General features: G+C 41.8%; 1 pseudogene; it reads right to left on the reverse strand.

Annotated features, from left to right (window-relative positions):
* The window catches only part of LOC110334305, a 96,483-nt pseudogene extending 80,382 nt beyond the window's left edge, over positions 1 to 16,101 (reverse strand).
* Positions 16,102 to 16,945: the final 844 nt, after the last annotated feature.

Here is a 16,945-nt window from a genome sequence, read left to right on the forward strand (position 1 = left end):
CACACACACACACACACACACACACAAACACAGACACACACACCTCTATCTATCCATATCTGTGTCTATGTATATTTATATTCCTCTTAACAATGACATAAAAATATGGCTTCTTTAAATACACACATTCACTTTAAAAACTGTAAACTGTTGTTTTGTGCTTCTAGGTTCAATCCATTAGAGGCCAAATAAAATATGTAATACTGTAAATATGTCATGAGAAAAGGCAAAACAGAAAACCAGCCCAGTCTCTTAGAAAACTCATAGCTAATAGCTGGCTGAATACTTTAATTTTTTTTTAATTTTCCGTATTTGTATCCAAAAAAATAAAAGCAGATCCCTCGGTCTGTGTTTTGCCTGTACGTGTTCCCACTGGGAGCGCATACTCTTACTGCCTGAGAGGCCCATGAGGTCAGCTCTGATTTCCGGCCTACATCTCAGGCCACCAGAGGAGAGGAGGGAGGCTGGGGCACACAGTCTGTTTATTTAAATTGCACCTTATTAGAAAGGAAAGAAAAAATCACTCTCGTTCGAAGAAGCTTCTCTTTGCAACAGATGGAAACCATCACGGAAAACCACAACCAATCAAAGTCCAGAGTCGTGGAGCCTGGTCCCATTGGATACTTCTGCCAAACAACTCTTGCACCTAAGGCTCAGGGATCATCGCAGAAGAGGGGGCGGAAAGATTGCAAAAGCCTGAGGATCAAGTAGTTTGCTGTGGAATTGTGCCTCCGGGTAATAAGAGAAGCTACATCTGTAAAGTCTCACTAACATGACTGCCTCATCAGGAGCTGAACAAGGGCAATAGCAGTAGACATTCTAATGTGGACAAAGGGAAGTTCAGGAGGCCTCCACTCTACAGACAACCTAGGAATGCCAAGAGTGGAAGAAATAGAATGCACCACTAAGTTTTGTGAGAACACAGCTTGCCAGAAATTTTACTGAGATTTACTAAGAGTTCTTAAAGGCTCCTGCCATCGAGAACTCAGGGTCATGTTGAAATGGTTAAGATTCAGATACTGGGAACTAAGTAAAAGAAGCGCATACTTGGTGATTTTTAATTACACACGGTTGTAAGAAAAGGAAACGATGTACTGAAGCTGCACTACAAAGATGATAGAGAGGAGACCTGAAGTAAGGAAGAGCAAGACCCAGCGAACAGCAAGTATCTTAGCTGAGGGTCTATTGCCATGAAGAGACACTATGACCACAGCAACTCTTATAAAGGAAAGCATTTAGCTGGAGGTAGCTTACAGTTTCAAGAGTTTAGTCCATTACTGTCATGGCTGGAAGCATGGCAGCATGCAGGCAGACATGGTGCTGGAGAAGGAACCAAGAGCTCTGCCTCTGGATTGGCAGGCAGCAGGACACGAGAGAGACACTGGGCCTGGCGTGAGCAAAGCCCACTCCCAGTGACACACTTCTTCCAAAAACGCCACACCTACTCGAACAAGGTCTCACCTCCTTAACAGTGCCACTCCTTATGAACTTACGGTGCCATTTTCATTCAAAACACCACGTCAAATGTGTGAGGCAGAGGAAAATTAAGGCTGAAAAATGAAGATGGGGGGAGTAGAAAGCCGTCAGTTTGTTTAGCATCCTCTTAGTGAGAAAGAAGGAGGGTGAACTTAATTCATAAAGTGACCAGCTTGTAGTGTGAATGTCAGAGCAAATTGAGTGTCACAGGGAATCCTGGAGCCAGTGATGTGGTCCAATTGTAATACAGATCTCTAAGTTTACTTCCGATTTCAGAAAAGCAACAAATAATTTTTCTTGTAACATCATCTCAAATATTTTGAGGCAGGCATTCTGAAACAGTGTTCATAATTTACCTGGAATTTAAGTATTCTTGAACATTCAGTATTTTATGCTAAATTTTATAATCCCTCTCTAAGATTGAACCAACTTATAAGGAAATACCTCTAACGACACTAGTAGAAAACTCCTGTAAGTCTCCTGTGCTCTACATTTTTCTCCTAAGATATACTCTTATTTGCCATAATTATATCTTATTTCACTTTCAATAATGTTATTCTATACTCTCACCCAAGGCAGAAGTTTACTGATGTTTTGGAGGGCATTTCTGCTACTACAATATGTAGAACAGTTTGTCACATATAAAGAAGAATAATTTAACCCAAGATGTCAAGAGAGCTAAGGTTGAAAAACTCCAAGGAATGGTCACATGCGGGGCTAGAGGCTCTTGGTTTTCTGACCTTATGCCCTCCTCACAAACCGTATTGATGTTGCACAGAGCTCAGCAACCAAGGACTGCCATTTCCACAGTGGTTATTTTTAAATTTTATTTGGGAGAGAGGGGACTCTCAATGGAGATTCTCTGTCACAAATTCAGATCACTCACAATTCTCAGTCCCCTTGCATCTTAAAGAGCTGGAGAATTATATTCAGATTAACCAAAGAAAAAATTTGGTCCGTATCAATGAAAGCATTCCCATACAGCCACAAGCCCTCCGGAAATGGCTGGCACAGCCCTCTGGATGCATGTCTCCCCGATTCCCTCCCCCACTCCATCTCCAGGGCTTCCTCTTTCTCAGAACCAATTTTTTGACCCCCAGTCTCCAAGGCTTACTTAAGTCTCAGTGCTTGCTTTACCACCGAAAATATAAACATCAAGTTCCTCATTGGTCCCTTGATACATTATCATAGGACAGAAGGAAAGAAAACTACAGTTAAGTATCATTTTGTGATTCCCATTATCACAGGCTCACTCACTAGTGGGACTGAACTCGGACTTCAAGTTTGAAGTTCTAAAGGGAATTCCTCCAAGTTGTTTCATGCTTCATCCTTGGAGGGGGGAATTTCTGTCTTTCCTCGACTGTAATAACAGATCTCTAGAAGACAGGGAATGGCAGCCTCTTGTCCTAATATAGTGTGGAAAGTCAGAATACAGACCATTTGCACTGACATTCATTCCCAGGCAGCATATGATGGAGCACAGCCCTTGCTTCATGACAATGTATATGACCTGCATTGTAACTAGCAGGTGTTTCCGTTTATGCTACCTGGAAAATGAAGATCAGAGGTCATGGGAGAAACACTTTTCCTCTTACTCATAATGGGGCAGACAGAGGCCACAGCACAGGGAATATGGCAATGTCCCGTCCTTCATCTCTTGAGCTTGAGTTAAATATGACATTTTAGACTCTCTTGGCCTTTTGCTCTATGACCAAACCCAAGATCTCTTGAAGAAAACATACAAAAAAAAAAAACACGCATAAGTCCTGGTAGAAAATTCATATCCAAATATTAATAAAAGCTGGTCATGTTTGGCCTTGTCTAGAAGTAAAGTTTTATCTAAGCTGATTTACATTTCTCTCTCTTCTGTTCTACACAGTTGGACAAACATCCTATCAATGCTTCTTTTGAAGAGTTTCAGGCCACAAGAAGTAAAACTGAACACAGGGTTTAAAGGAAAAAAGTTCTAGCTGAAGTCAGCCTCTTGTGGAGACACATGGGCCAAGTTGTCTTATCTACAAAGCTCTAATAAAACAGCTTTTACAGGACATCATGCATATATCTTATGGAAATGTTATTAATTTGATCCTACAGGAATAGGTGGCTTCTTCCTTGAGGAGATTAGCAGGCTCTAAAAGAAGTGCTCTTGACTGGAGTTTCACAGCATAGACCTTGTTCTCTGTGACATTACTGCTCCCCCTTGGTCCCCTTTTACAGAAAGGCAGCCCAGCAGAGACTCACCTTTCTATCTATGGTTCTTGGCAAGGACCCACCATCTTGCTGAGTAAGAACATTCCCAGTGGGTGTGATGCCCCGCATGGCATTCCATTCTGATAGAGCAACTTGTGGTAATGAGACGAAACAATTTGAAAGAATTTCTGTCAGAGATAATATTAAGAAGATAAATGTGTACCATTTGTGAGATGATTTGAATTCTTTCAAATAAAAGACACATGCTGAGTCCAGGGATTTTTCACTAAATAATTGGAATTTAATGTGTGTTTTAGTTAATGATTATGTTTTGACGTCCTATCTCTTGATTTTAGAGGGGTTCAAAGAAAGCGTTCACAAACATCCCTACTTTAAGCAACGGGATTGAGCAAAGTGCACAGAAAATGCCAATGTCTACGTCAATGACAACCATCAACTACAATGGAATGAAAAGGTTTAACTGGCAATATTATCCCAAATCTCTACCCAGAAGGGGTCCATCTCCTCATTTGCAAAGTTCAGCGCTCTGTGTGTTCACCCCCAAATCTTGTCCATTTATAACAAGCCTAGGTGTCAGTACAGGGTTCAGTTACCCAACCTCCGCTAAATGCTAAACAATCTGCTGAAGATATAAAATGACTAGCTAAGCTAGTCCGGGTGATTCACACTTGTCATGCTAACACAGAGGAGGAAGAGCATCATTTTGAGTTCAAGGACAAGGCTACAAAGCAAGACCTTATTTCAAAAGCCAAAACCAATGAATAGGAGCCAAGTATCCCTTCCCTCAGGGAGCTCACCTTATGAGAAAATAGGTATCACAGTATGTGGTTCCTGTGCAGAGTGACAGGATCAGTGGGAGCAGGGACATCAACCACAGCTCCATGCTGCCTCAAGTGGCAGTTTAAGGGTTTCTAGGCAATCCTAAGATTTGTGTACATTCTTTACCACAAAGAAAGAATTTTTAGGGCAATCCATTATGAATCAAAGTTGAAATCTATTAAAAGTCATTCACAGATTTTTTTAAAAAAATAATAATTTATAGGTCTTTGAAACATAGGTCTTGTAGTGGTTTGCATAGATGCTTTCAATAGGCCCCCATAGACTCATGTGTTTGAGTGCTTGGCCCAAAAGGAGAGGCACTATTAGGAGATGTGGCCATGCTTGGAGTAAGTATGGCCTTGTTGGAGGAAGGGTGTCACTGTAGGGGTGGGCTTTGAGGTCTCCTATGCTTGGGCTCCACCAAGTGTACAGTCTCCTGCTGCCTACAGATAAAGATGTAGAACTCTCAGCTTCATCTCCAGTACATCTGCTTGCATGCCACCATATTTCCAGCCATGATAATAAACTAAACCTATGAAACCATAAGCCAGTCCCAAATTGAGTGTTTTCTTTTATAAGAGTGTTTTCTTTTATAACTAAGACAGGTCCTAAGCATAGGGATTAAAATATCCAGGAAAGAATAAGACAGACCAAAGTATGAGTTTGGAATTGCCAAAGGAGAGACTTTAGGCATGTTGAAAATGGGTCTGTGTAGAATTTTTGTTGTAATTTTTAAATTACATCTCTAATGTTTGATATCCATACCCCAAACCCTTACCCCCAAACCTTCACCCCCAATTTTTAACATCACTCAAAGACTCTAATTACAACAAGGTTAAAGATCAGTTTTTCTGTGTAATCAAACTTGAGAGTGTTGTCACAATTGACACATGAGTGAGGAGGGTCAAACCCTGAAATTTCAGCTTTCTCTGGGTCTAAGTGGGAACAAAAAGCCTATCAATTTTTAAAGGCAATTTTTCTTGTCATCTTTGTTTGAGGTTTCCTTGCACTGCGACCTTATTAGCAGGAGAGACCAAATAGATTCCACTGTGAAGGGCTCCTTCCCCTTCCCCTACCCCTCTTAATGTTATTTCTCTATCCTGACTCACTGGGAACTCAGACAGAAGCATGAATCCTCTGGAAGGTGAGAAGCCATTGCTCTTAAAGACAGACAGGGGCAGATTCAAAAAGAAGACAGCGGTAAATAGAACCTGAAAGAGCGGTAGACATGTTCTGTGTAATCAAAAAGGGTAAAATGGGGAGAAAGGCGCTCAAAGCACCGGAGGTAAAGAGAGCTGGGGTGTGGGGGCAGCAAGTGGCTCAGAAGCAAGGTCAGGCTGCCTGGTTTCGGGGGGGGGGGTGGGAGGAGGCAGGAGCTACTTCACAACGATCCTTTCTGCCAAAAAACGGAGTTGGTTTTTGAATGGAAAAAGAAGAAGAAGAAGAAATAAAAGGGAAGGTATGTCTGCCTCTAGGTACGGTAGAAGAAAGAGTTTATTGTAAATAAAGGGAGAGCACAGCCAGAGACAGACACATCTGGGAGAGCCCAGCATGGACATGACCAGACTGAGCTAGGCAATGTAAAGAGAGAGGGAGAGGAAGGGAGAGAAGGGAGCCGGACGCTGCAGCCTGGAGGCCAAAGATACAAAATGGGTGGCTAACCAAATGTTTGGATTACATAGGGAAGTGCCTCTGGGGGAAGGGCAGCCCAGCCCCAGAGCTAGAGGGAACACTTGACTTCTGTCCACATGGAAAGCCTGATGAAGCTGGATTCTGATAGCAGCAAAGGAGTTTATTAGAGCACCAGGGTAAATGAAGGAAAGGAGTCAAAATCCAAGGCTCTCCCCCTGGACCTCCTTTTATCTGGCCTGAAGGGGTCACCCACATTCAGGCCGCATCTTCCAACTTCAAGTAACCTGGCAAGACAATACCTGGAAGCTGTGCCCAGTAGCTTACCTCTCAGTGCAGATCCAGTCACGTGGACAGCCAAGAGAAAGGAACCATGGCAGCCCCTGAAGGCCGTTTCTTTCCAGTGCCCTGGTCACCCATTGCTACAATAAGTGTTGCCCATTTAGGATATAACCTTCAGCCTTTCCGAGAAAGTAAGTCATTATCTGTTTGAAAATATATTATTTCAGGGCTAAGGTTATCAATTGAATGTTTTCTAGTGTCTGTAATCACTTTCTATGAGTCATTTTGGACTGTCCCTGTCTTAACTCCTTCGTGGAGAACCACAGAAGTGAGATTAGAAGTTAACTTCTATTTTAGATTCATTATTTCCAACAAAACTATTGCAGGCCACAGGAGATATATGGTCCAGTTTATGTTTTGACATCACGGCACTGATATGGATCACTGGGAAGGCCCAAGATGGTGGACGGGGAATGTCTGGGGGTTGTTAATTAGCACAGAATGGCTGCAATGGGTATCCAGAGAAACCAAAGTGAACAACGGGGTTTGTATAAATATGGTCTTGAAGTCAGAGGCGTGTGCCTTAGGCTGGGCCTCCACTTTTGCCAGCCTGCCTGTGTGTGTCACCAGTTATTAGAATTGTATATTATGTAATTCCACTATGAAAAAGAAACTAACAAAGACGTCTGACAACCATATATATAACATATATATAATTTCACATGCATCCTTTGTATATTAAGAGTATTCTTGGAACAGAAAGCTATACTAATTAACCTAACAAGATGACTTTTAAATATGCTTTACTTAGAGGGTGTAACTAAGATAAAGTATATTTCTGCCCTCCTAATATTTTGTCTTGAGTATTAAAAATAGAATGCTTTAATTTCTATAATCTGAGGACATTTTTATCAAAATTTTTGTAGCTAATATAATTTTATAGCTTAACAAAGTGTTTATCTTATGATTCAATGAATGTTTTAAATAAACAAATTGGACTTTCAATAAAATACTTTGGATGTTTAGTGCCTGTTTAAAACACTTGATTCAATAGATCAGACATCTCAATGATGTATTATTCAGAGTGTTTTAATGTTTTATGAGACATACTTAGTAAACCTCCAAATACATTTCAATAGGTTTTAAGGAATGTAAGGGTACCTAAGAAGTATGTATTTACCATATCCTTGAACACATATTTAAATCTAAATTATAAGACAAATAAACATCATATTTTATTTTACATCTTTGTCATTAATCATTCTATCTCTTATAAGTCAACTTTGGTTTCCAGAGGTAACATTTGAAAGCACCAGCCCCAAATCATGACACCAGGAAGGAGACTGAAAATGAGTTCCTGTGCAGGCAAACACTTTAGTTAGGCCTGAGATACGTTACTGTACAATCAGGCTCTCTTTTTTTCATTAAATTTTAGAGTTAACTGTAGAATTCCTACAGTTCCGCTAACTATGTTTTAAAAGAAAAACAATACAGACTCAACAACTTCTGTATACTGATGTAGCCCCAAAATTCATCGCAAATACTCATATGCACACATGCATTTCGTATTAGGCATGTTGAGGGTAGACATTTTAGAGTAAGAGTAGCCACAGATTTTGTTACTTGGTTATTTTGGGGAATTCCAGGAACAGATGGAGTTTTGTTCTTTGCTATTTTAGGTACAAAGTGACACATAAATAATGACAGAAAAACAATCACCACAAATGCTAGAGTTTATTTGTAGTTAATTAAGGGAGAAAGTTTGCATCTCCGCATGTTTGAGATCTGAGGATCATCTGGTGAAGACAAAGGGCAAGTGGGGAAGCTTGCTGTGTAGTCTGAGGTGATCGTCTTTCCATGAGTTACAAATAAACAGGAGAATGGGTAGAGCGCTAACCTGATTTAAAAACAAACAAAAACTGTTGTTGAACTTTCTGTGGTAGTTTGAATAGGCCCATAGGAAGTGGCACTATTAGGAGATGTGGCCTTGCTGGAGTGGGTGTGGCCTTGCTGAAGTAGGTGTGGCCTTGCTGGATAAGGCGTGGCCTTGCTAGAGGAACTGTGTGTCCTCTTCCTGCTGCCTCTCCCGCACCATGTCTGCCTGCATGCTGCCATGCTTCCTGCCATGATGATAACGGACTAAACCCCTGAAACTGTAAGCCAGCCCCAATGAAATGTTTCTTTCATAGTGTTTCTTCACATCAAGAAAACCCTAAGTCAGAAGTTTTTCACTTTGATTTTACAGGGTTTACAATTAAGAGATTTCCATGAATCTGGAACTTTGTACTTTTATACAAGTTTGAGACTATTATAGACTACAGGATCTTTTGAAGTTGGACTAATGCATTTTGCACTATGATATGGCTACAAGCCTATGGGAACCATGAGATGGACTCTAGTGGTTTGAAAAAAAATACCCCCATAGACCCATAGAGAGGTATGGTCTTGTTGGAATGAGTGTGGCTGTGTTGGAGGAAGTGTGTCACTAGGGGATACAGGCTTTGAGGTTTCAGAAGCTTAAGCAAGTTCACTTCCTGCTGCCTGCAGATCCGGAAATAGTCGCTTCTGCTCCTTCTCCAGCACCATGTCTACCTGCATGCCACCATGCTTCCTGCTAGGGTGATAACGAACCAAACCTTTGAAACTGTGAGCCAGGCCCAATTACATGTTTTCCTTTGTAAGACGTGCAGTGGTCATGGTGTTTCTTCGCAGCAATAGAAATCCTAACTAAGACATTTACTTAGTCCCTTCAGGGTGCACAGCAGCTGAGAGTCTGAGGGAACTGAATCACCTAAGGGGAGGAATAGGAAATGGGGGTCTGGGGTTGTAGAGTAGAGAAGGACCCACCTCTCAGTCACTGGGAGTCTTTAGCTCTAACGGGTCCCATCAGCAATCAGATATCACTGGAGCCCTTGAGTGTGTTCTACCATGGAGCTACAAATAGTGGTTTGAGTCCCCGCCTTTGGGGGAGGTGAATATTAATCATCTATCTGAGCTTTGAAGCAATTGCTTGGGTCAGTTCTCTCTAGACCATGGCCCTAGAACAGAACATAAGGCTCCTAATGCAGCTTGCTTCTTTGACTTAAGTGACAGAAGGTCCCTCTCCTAAGAAGTTGAGAGGCCTCCAGAACGGCTCTAAGTTCTGTTTTCTATTGCTATCCAGGTTTAAGGTGTACGTGGGGGGCGAGATATGTTACTGGGATATATGTCTTACTACCTGGGAGACTAAAGCCATAGCTCAGAGATGGAATCGTCTAGAGTCAGTGAACAGGGAAGATATGGCACGCCAGAGATAAGTAAGGCAGGGAGACATGAATGTTGGCAGAGACGTACACAGCAAGTTCAGAAGGATTGTCAAGAACAGTGAGGAGGAAGAGAGTGGGGTTGGAAGCAGGAAGCATGGAGTCGCATCGGGAAGTGGTGGTGCTCAAGATAGGGGCCAGATGAACCCCACATGTTTAGCCCCATGTCAGTAGCCCCATGAGTTAGGTAGATCTCTGGTTGGCAGTTGGACAGGGAATCAAGACAGGATAGACTAAGGTACTTTGCAGTTAAACATTGAGGGCAGCAGACTTGCTCTTCCTCCTCTTGGGACAAAGGCCTGGAAGGCTTCGCCTCTGAAGGGACCTGTTCTGTGGGACTTTCAAATTTCTGGGCTGGGGCAGGGCTCCTCCAGTGGGCACCAATCACTTCCCTTTCTTTGTCTGGATCATTAAATCCACAGCAAAGCCCAAACTGGTCAATTGCAAGGGAGATTAGGAACTTGTCCCATTCCCAAGCATAAAATTCCTGGCCCCAGGAGACTAGTGAGAGACACTGCCATGTGGGTGTCATTTCCATGGCTGCTACCACATAGACATTAGCATGTTAGCCGGTACCATCACAGCCTTATAACCATATATGTGATTATCTTGGCTGACACAATTATAGATGGCTCTACATAAGCACCATCATCTTGCCTACCTCGGCACACGCCCAACCATTGCCGAAGTGTGTGTCCCAGTGGACTCAGTACCATGTGTACTTTGTGGCCTTAGCATGAGCCCTGCCACTACTGCAACTTGTGTTCCCAGGGACTGGAATTCTGCATGTGTTGGGCCAGCCATTTCCACATGTCTCAGGAAAAGTAAAGGGAGAAAACAAAAGAAGGAAGGGAGGGAGGGGAAAAAAATAGATTAAGTAGAAAGTTTTAAGACATTAAAAACATAACTGGCTCATCAATGTAGTGCCTGCCCAGATTTCCTTGTGGTGTGTCCCAAAATGGGAAACTGGACCAGAGCAAGTAGAAAGTCCCATAAACAGAGCCGGCTTATGAAGAGTGTATTTCCAGGGGGAGAAGTAGGGCCAGAACTGGAAGGAAGGTGAGAAGCTCAGTGATCCTTTTGCCCTACAGCCTGAAGCCTTGGTTGGTCATTTGTTTAGCATGCGCATTATTGGCTCCCATTGTAACTGTTGGAGGTTGCCTGGCCTTGCTTGGAGCTTTGCTGGTGATGGTGGGCCAGAGCTTTCCTCTCTACCAACTGCTTTCTTTCATACTCTGATTTTTGTCTTCACAAATGAATAAATACATATTAAGTTAGTGACGACAAGCTGTTAGTGAATGAATTCATATCGGAATGAAGGCTAAATATAGGACATTTAAGATTTGTTAAAAAAAAAAAAAAAAAAAAAAAAAAGGAAGTCCAAAGGCCTGGGTCATGGGCAGGGTTTTTCAGTGGTAGGGTACTTGCCTAACATACATAAGGCACTGGGATTAGTCCCCAGCATGGGGAGGGGTGCAGCCCATCCCTGACTTTAAACTGCGGAATGGTAGCTTTCAAGAGTCTGCAAGGCGCAGAGTCCTGCTCCCTCGTTCTTCAACTGTCCCTACTCTCCTAGGAGACACACTGAACAAGCTATAAGCTATACATATACTGTAGTACTCAGATGAGTAACATTGAGCAGTCTGCTTTATAAGAACATACTTCCTGGGGTAGCAGGAAATCATTCCCAGAAGTTAGAGCTGTTGGTAAAATTGGACTCATTTGTTTAAATAGCCACGAGTCATTTCCTTTCCCAGCTGGTGAGAAAGTTAGACTAACCATGTATTTTGCGGAATAAAACATGAATAACTGCAAATGGAAGTTGGTGACTCGTAAAATCTCTCTCCTAATTTTAAAGGTGTTTGCCCCTGCCTTCTGCTCATCTCAGGCCTGCCTCTGGGGGGCTCGGAAGTCTGGATTTAGGAAGGTCATATCCCTTAGCCTTTGAACTCCAGCATGATGGCCAATATGTCTTTATGCTTCCTGCATTCCAGATCTGCTTACTCTTAAGATGATGACGTACGCAGTCAAGTTCATTGCCAGCTACATCCAGGAATATCTGTGTGCAGAGAACGCTGGGACCCTGACCTCACTGTCTCTGGTTCATTTCTTGTCACATTTGAGTCCTTCATTTTGTTAGGTTGAAGGCTTTGCAAGACCTTGATCATTCTTTTAAACTTTTAGGCCTATTAAACCACTTAGACCTTTAAAACCTTATCACAAAAAAATATGCCATTAAAACAGCAAAAAGTGACAGATTATCTGCTTTGGGGTGGGTAGGAAGCAGCGCGAACAACCCAATGAGCAAGCCACGTTCAAGGGGTGTTGTGCTTAGCCGTTGAGAAACTCTTTGGGGGGAACTGGTTAACACTGGCAGAGTGCACTGGTTATAATGGGAGTCTTATGAGTAAGAAAATTATAAAGGAAAGTGGAAGACTGAGCAACAGTCTAGAGGAAAAGACACCACCTTTGTCTACGTTTCTATCTCTGATCACTCGAGCTATGCAATGAACTGTCTGCAGCTTGTCAAGGGTGTACGTAACAACTGAAATACATACAGTCCTGACCTCATTAGGTACACAGGACACTAGCTAAAACAGACATTAGACAGCACAGTAATCAGTTAATTAGTAACTAGGGGTTTTCCATAAACAGATAAGGAGGAGGCTTACAGAATGAACACGTAAGAAACATTTCTGACTTGAGGAAGAGGTTCTCATGAAATGTCATCACGTGGGCAGTGACATGGTGACAAACAGCAGAGCTATCTTTCAGGGCTTTTGTTACTAAGGTGTAAGAAGAAAGCCAGGAAGAATGGCTCTCAGAGAGTTGATGGAAGATAGGCCTGTTAGGCTTGGGGGTGGGGACGAGGACCGTATTAGGCAAAGCTTGGAATTCATGTACAGTACTTAGAACATTGTCCTAAGAACAATTTGGAAATATGGAAGGAGCTAAGTTATAAATGATGTGGTCTAAGACTTTCTGAACACCAGGCTATGGAAAGCGGCTAGCAAGTGAGACGCAATATCTTGGCTGGAGCAGCTGGGCAATAAAAAAGGCAGGAGTCATGCTCTGACTGATATACTACATTCACATTGGCATCTCCCATAATTAGAATGTATTGTGCTAATGTTGGAAAGTATTTTGCCAACTTCAATTTTCAAAATGGAATTATATGTATTCAGGTTATAATATAAAGCATCTTTAAAAGCACAGAGCAAAATATCAATTTGTAGTAGATTACACATATTCAAAGAAAATATTGTTCCATGGAGAAAATAAGGCGTTCACATATCTATGACCATGCTCATAATTTAAAAAGAATCGGTTGATGACCCAAGGATTTGATGGATTCACTAGTTGTCCACTAGATGGCAGAAGTGCAACCGCAACAAAATCATCTCCCAATAATCTCAAAAATCATCTCCCAGTAATTTCTATTACTTCAAATAGAAAAGAAGTTCAAAAACCATATTCCAGTGAGCTTCACTAACTTGATGGTAAGTTAAAAATAGAAACCATATTTTAATGAAAAGGTTCATTTAAAAAGAGAAGTCAAGACCATTGGGAGGACTTTTTTTAAAAGTCTGCGACACATTTACAGAGGGTAAGGGACAGGAAGGTGGATGTGAAAAATCTAGGCATGCCGACTGCCGGGATCCTGAAAACCTTTTGCTGTCACAGTATCTACTGAAAGTTAGTGGCGATCTGGTGGGGTGTTCAAGCGAAGTAGAGGACAGCAATACAAGCAGGAGTCGGCTTCAATGCCTACGCATCAGTCCGTTGCCTGCCTGCCTAGCTGTACATCCACTACTGAGAACCCCTCTCTCAGGCTTGCTCACCCAAGATCCTCTAACGGTGCCCACTCTGAGAGCTCAGCGCAAGCTGAGTCCTTTTAGCTGCCCCATCTCCAGCCCCTCACAGCAAGAGTTAGACAGCCCCTTAGAAACGGCCACCCAGGATGGAGCCTTCTCTATCAGTGGAATTAGAACGCAGTCTGTCTCGTTTCCTAGTCTCACTAGCGGAATTCATCCAGCACTGCGTGTTCCTCTGCTTTCGCAAGATAGCCTGTGTTTCTGGCAGAACAACCAATCTATTTCTACTTTTTTTTTTTTTTTTTGAGAATTCTTCAAAGTGGCTGTATGTGGTTTCATTCCCACCAACAATGTAAAGTGTTCTTCTGTAACCCACCATGCCAACATTTTTATCATTGTTGATAATGGCTGGAGGGAGGTGGAACCTCAGCATGATTTTAATCTGCATCTCCCTGATTGCTAATGATGTTGAACACTTTTGAAAGCTTTTATTAACCACTCACATCTCTTCTTTTGAGAATTTTCTGTTCAGATTCATAGACAGTTCTTAATTTTTTTGTCTTGGTGTTTAAGCATCTATCTTTTAATTACTATAGACGTTGATCCTCTATCAGATATATAGCAACAAAAGATTTTCTCCCATTTTCTGGCTCGCCCATTCACTCAGTTAGTCCTTGGCTTTACAGACACTTTTTAGTTTCATGAAGCCTCGAATTTCAGCTGCTGGTCTTTGTCAGCTTCCTCAGTCCAATTTAGAAATTCCTGCTCATGCCTATAAGTTGAAGTGTTTTCCCTACTTTTATTCTCTTTCGGTTTCAGGGTTTCAGGTCTTATAATGGTGTTATTGATCTAACTGAGGTTGGGTTTTGTGAGGGCGAGCAGTAGACATCCTGGTTTATCGTGTGTCTGCAGATTGCAGTTTGGTTTTCCCATACCATGGGGAGGACTCTGATTTTTCTCAATGTATGTTTTGCCAATGTTGTCAAGAACCATAGCTGTGGTTCTGTAAAGTTGCACTTGGGTCCTCTGCTCTATGCCATTGATCTATAGGTCACTCTTTGGGCCAGTGTCAGGTTGTTTTTGTTACTATAGCTCTGTAACATAATTTAAAGCTGGGTATGATGATGCCCTCTGCAGTATTCTTTCTGTTCAGGACATCTTGGGCTATCTCTGGTCTTTTGCACTTCCCATATGTTTTTTAGAGATTGTTTTTCTGCCTGTGAAGAAAGTACCTGGACTTTTGGTTGGGACTGCATCGGGCCTGCAGCTTCCTTTGACAGGACAGCCATTTCACAATGTTGAGTCATTCAAACCATGAACATGGAAGCTCTCCAATCTTTTAGTATCTTCCTCGGGTTTTTTTCTTTCAAAGTCTTAAAGTTCTTACCAGCGATGTTCTAGCTATTTTGATCAGAGCAGGAATGAACACAGATAAGTAAATATCTCTATAATAGGACATCAATCCCTTTACTATATCTAAAGAGTCGTCCATGGGGCAGTCCTGTTTCTGGTTTTTTGAAACCCTGATGTACGGGTTTCCATAGTGACTGCAGCAGTTTGCTGTCCCAGCAACGGTGAATGGGTGTTCTCCTCTTCTCCCACACCCTTGCTGATGTTTGTTGTCATTTCCCCTACATCTTAGGGAAGACTCAACCATTTTTGCTGGTGTAAGTTGAAATGATAAAGTAGTTTTGATTTGCATTTCTCTGGGACTAAACATGCTGGACACTAAATAATGGTTCTCAGACATCTGAGTTTCTTCTTTTGATGATGTTGGGACCAGTTCTTTAGCTCAGTTTCGAATTGGGCTGTTCTCTTTTTTTAAAATCATTTTTTAAAATCTATTCATTATATGTGTTTGTGTTTACGTTATGTGTATGGGAACCTGAATGCTGTGGCTTGTGGGTTGTGAGTTCTCTCCTCCCACCATTTAGACCAAGCCGAGGTCATCAGACACGTCAGCCTTTCCTCGCTGAGCCATCTATCTAGCCTATAGGTTGTTTGTTTTCTTGATGCTTAGGTTTTATGTATTCTAGACATCACTTCTCTGTCAGATGTATAGGTAACAAAATGTTCTCTCATTTTATAGGCTGCCTCTTCAGTCAGTTAAAAAGTTTCCTTTGCCCTACAGAAGCTTGCCATTGTCATGAGGTCCTATTTGCCAATTGCTGGGCCTCACTCTTACACAGCCAGAGTCCTTTCCTGAACCTACATCCTGATATACACTTGCGACTCTTTCTTCCAGAACTTTCAGAGCTGCCAGTCTAACATTGAGGTCTTGCTCCATTCAGAGTTGGATTTTTCCTATCACTTGAGAGGAAAGAGTCAAGCGTCACGTTTGCAGATGTGGCAAGGTTAGTTAGCGGCCCGCTCTCCGTCCTACCTTTGTTCAGAGAAGAATGAATGACAGTTATCTCCATCTTCCCTTTCCCATCTCCAAGGCAAGTCGTCAGAGCCCACAGAGCAGGCAGGGACACATCATCACTATCCACTATCACTGGCTCAGTTGGCAAGAGCGACTGGGGATGTGCGGGCCGTCTCCCTGTGCTTGGATTCTCCCGAAACATAGGAGACCACAGAAGGCAGGGAGGTGGTAATTTAAGATACATAATAAATAAATACTTTTTATGAGAGAAATTTTACCTCCGAGAAGACAAAAACAAAGCAATAGACTGTGGCTTAAATGAAAGAAGCGAGAACCTAATAGCTGAAGCTATATAGATGAGTCATTCTGGCCTCACAGAGAAAATAAAGGAAAATTGAAATTTATTGAGAAATAACCATGGGGCGTGCACAAACGGAGCCCCAGGGCCATGAACTGGAAAAGAAAGTCACTATGAATATCATAAATCAATGAATAATTTCAAAAATAAAGTGTGTTTTATACTTCCAGACATTGAGCAGGTTGATATACTTGGGGATGGGGGTCCAGTTTTCTCTGGGCTGTGCCATTCCACTTCTCCCTTTATTGAAACCCTCACTGTCAAAAAACAGAAACAAAATCAAAACATAGGGCACTTTTATTTCTCCAGAAGTCTCTATCTGATACCTTTATCTCAGACTTTTGCTCTAATTCAAAAGGCCTTCTTCCTGTGGCCGAGATAAAAAGTTCGCTGGTGCCAGTAATGTCGTATTTACAGAGCGAGCTGACTGGTGCTTTCGTGACTTGATTTTAGAATATTGCTACACTATCTCAAATGAAGGTGCTTTTGAAAATAAGAAAAGAAAAAATATAAGAGCATTCTTTTTCACAGTTTAAAACATATTGGGAAAAAAGAATGGATAGATAACTTATAGGATACTTTTCAAAAGTGAAGAGGATATAAAAAATAAATGAGATTTATAAATAACTATAACAATATATAAATAATAAATAAGATAGTTTGATTTAAAAACTGTGTTCAAAATTGA

The sequence above is a fragment of the Mus pahari genome, chromosome 16 (genome assembly GCF_900095145.1).
Source record: "Mus pahari chromosome 16, PAHARI_EIJ_v1.1, whole genome shotgun sequence".
In the NCBI taxonomy this organism is placed as follows: domain Eukaryota; kingdom Metazoa; phylum Chordata; class Mammalia; order Rodentia; family Muridae; genus Mus; species Mus pahari.